The sequence below is a fragment of the Hyaena hyaena genome, unplaced genomic scaffold (assembly GCF_003009895.1).
Source record: "Hyaena hyaena isolate Hyena2069 unplaced genomic scaffold, ASM300989v1 scaffold_1503, whole genome shotgun sequence".
Lineage (NCBI taxonomy): Eukaryota > Metazoa > Chordata > Mammalia > Carnivora > Hyaenidae > Hyaena > Hyaena hyaena.
In genome coordinates this window covers 288,325-291,359 of record NW_024082139.1, presented here as the reverse complement: position 1 = coordinate 291,359, position 3,035 = coordinate 288,325, and positions in this window count along the sequence as shown.

Below are 3,035 nucleotides of genomic sequence, written 5' to 3'. Positions count from 1 at the left end.
TACTTTATATGTTTAAAGTATTTCTGCATTCTAAAATGCAACATTGACATTACCTTTAACCATACATTTTACCAAGTGACATATAATGATGACCATGATAACATTAAGATATGTTAACGTCTCCATTTAAAATTTAGGAAATGTGCATTCTTTTTTTGCCAGCAATTTTCTGAGTGAATCAGTAAAAACTCACTGACTTCTGGGATGTAGCTGTGCCCTTTACATGATGTCATTATAAAGAGGACTTATTTCAGAACCAAATGAAGATTCCATGGTGAATCTCTACCAACAGTTTATGAAATCTAAATCTTGGAGTTGCTGAGGTACAGTGTTCCCATAGAGTACTTTGTATAAAATGGATTGGAATCTGCGATGGTCTTACATCTCCTTGACAGTCAATTTTGTGCCTTATTCACAAATGTAGCACTTTGTATGAAGCAGTTCGCCATCGATGTTACAAATCCTAATGAAGTGCTTTACCTCCTGCCAGATTTCAGTTGGGAAGGCTTTCAAATGTGTTTCCATTTATACATGCCTGCTTTTTACCCTCAGTGCACAATGAAATCCTACTGAATAATGTGTTTTATTTTCTATTTCCTTTCTCTGGGATATATGTTGAAAGACAGAAAGTAGATTGGTGTTATAAATGCAAAGAGAGAGAGCCAATTAAGTCATAAAAAATTGGATAGGCTTTGTCTAATGTAGATGTATTATTATAAATAAGAGATGTGTAGAAGCCTGTAGACTTTGGGATTTCATTCTCCATGCTACTGATTTTAGTTTTCTATCAATAGAGAGACAGCAAGGATTTTATTTTCCTTTATGCTCGCACCTGCTAGACCTCAAACACTACATAAAAGCTTATAGTTTCAGTGTTTTAGAGATCTCATTGTATGTTTTTTCATCTCTCTGGCCCAGAGCCATCAAGAACAGCAAAGTCCAGGCACCATAAGAAAAGTATTAACTATGATTCCTAAAATAAAAACAAAAACCTTAAAATGATACATTATGCCAAATAAATTAAACCTAGAAAAATCACACACATACAAAAATTTAAACAAACCACTTGGTTTGCTTTCAGACTACTGAGCCCCATTTGTTCTGACAATTGTAAGTCTATGCTTGATCACATTGGGAGAGAAGATTTGGTAAGGTGACAACAAAGGCTCAAACAATGATATATTTGGCTTTCAGCTTTTGATATTTTTAAACTAAAACACATGGTGTCTTGATTGATCATAAATATGGTTTTGATTTAAACAATCCTATTGATCCTGAGAGGCATGATTGTTTTATCTCCTAAAGATAAAAAATTTAAATCCATGCTAATAAACCACAGTATTTAGCATCTATTTATTTTTAGAAGCATCAGTATCATTTGAAAACTTACTAAGAGAAGCATATATCTTTGGTTTCTGTTGCTGCAAGTATGATTGAGCTATAATTCAAAAAAAGCTGGATACAGATTTTAATGCAATTGTATAAGATTATATACCCCGGGTCTTCCAAGACAGCAATAATAAAAGCCCTACAGTGTTACTGACCGGTGCTGTGCTAAATGCTTCTCTCCATCACCTTACCACATCCTCTCAATAATGTTATTTTACAAATATAGAAATTAAGGTCCAGGGAACATAAATGTACCAAAGGTCCCCAATGTGGTACATCTAGTAAAAAGAAGAAAGAAAGAAAGAAAGAAAGAAAGAAAGAAAGAAAGAAAGAAAGAAACCTTAAAACAAAAAATGAGGTGGGAATTGAACCCAGATAACTTGCTTCCAACATCAGGTTTTTTAAAGTGCTACAGTTTTCCTACTTGTCTAGTTCTCTCAGATTCTTGCCTAAGGATTCTGCAACCAAGGCAAGAAGGAATTACAAACCAAATAGCCTATAAGCTGGGAGCTCTCAAGCACTGTTAGTTTGGACTAGTGACTGTCTTTGTAGAAATGATGAAAGAGTAAAAAAGAAAAATAAAGTTTTTTTAAAAAGGCACTGGGCTAGCAACTTACAATAAGTCCCTGCCAACTTCCCAATAAAATGTCTACGCAGGCACAGGGATGCCTGAGTGGCTCAATTGGTTAAGCATCCAACTCTAGATTTCGGCTCAGGTCATGATCTCAGTTTGTGAGTTGGAGCCTCACGGTGACAATGCAGAGCCTGCTTAGGATTCTCTCTCTCTCTCTCTCTGTCCCTCCTCCACTTGCTCTCAATCTCTCTCTCTCAAAAATTAATAAATAAACCTAAAACAGATCTTATTAAAAAATAAATAAAATATGCACACACAAAAAAGTGTGAAGACACACAGAAAAGTTTTTAGAAAACTAGCTATGTAGGCCACCTATTGTCATGATGTGTGACACATTTTATCAGCTTAGAAAATGGAGATGAACACATATGGACTTCATATCACAGGACTGGTGTATTGAAAGGAAGAGAGGTTGGGGTGCCTATGTGGCTCAATTGGTTAAGCGTTCAGCTTCAGCTCAGGGTATGATCTCGTGGTTTGTGAGTTTGAGCCCACATCGGGCTCTGTGCTGACAGCTCTGGAACCTGGAGCCTGCTCCAGATTCTATGTTTCTCTCTCTCTCTCTGCACCTCCCTCGCTCATGCTCTGTCTCTCTCTTTATCTCAAAAAATGAATAAACATTAAAATAATTCACGTGAATAATATACCGTGTTCCTAATTATTCTGTCATTAGATGTTGTTAGTATAGTGTCTAATCCTCTAAGATTTCAAAGGCCTACAAAATACTAGAAAACTAATTGAAAACTAAAGAGAATATTTACCAAGACTTACAAAATAAGGAAAATAAAAGGGGAAAGTTCAAAAAAATACACAACATATTCATAAAATATTACATCACATGAATTAATTGTAACAAACTCATGTGCTATATTTACAAGGGTACTAAATAGGAAGAGAACCAGCTCTCCATGAGTTACTATAGAGCTCAGTCACTGCTTCTTGGGTCTTTGGAGATTGCCGTTCATGTAATTCAAGATGGGAGAAGATGTCATCCCTGTACAGTTGAATCCCT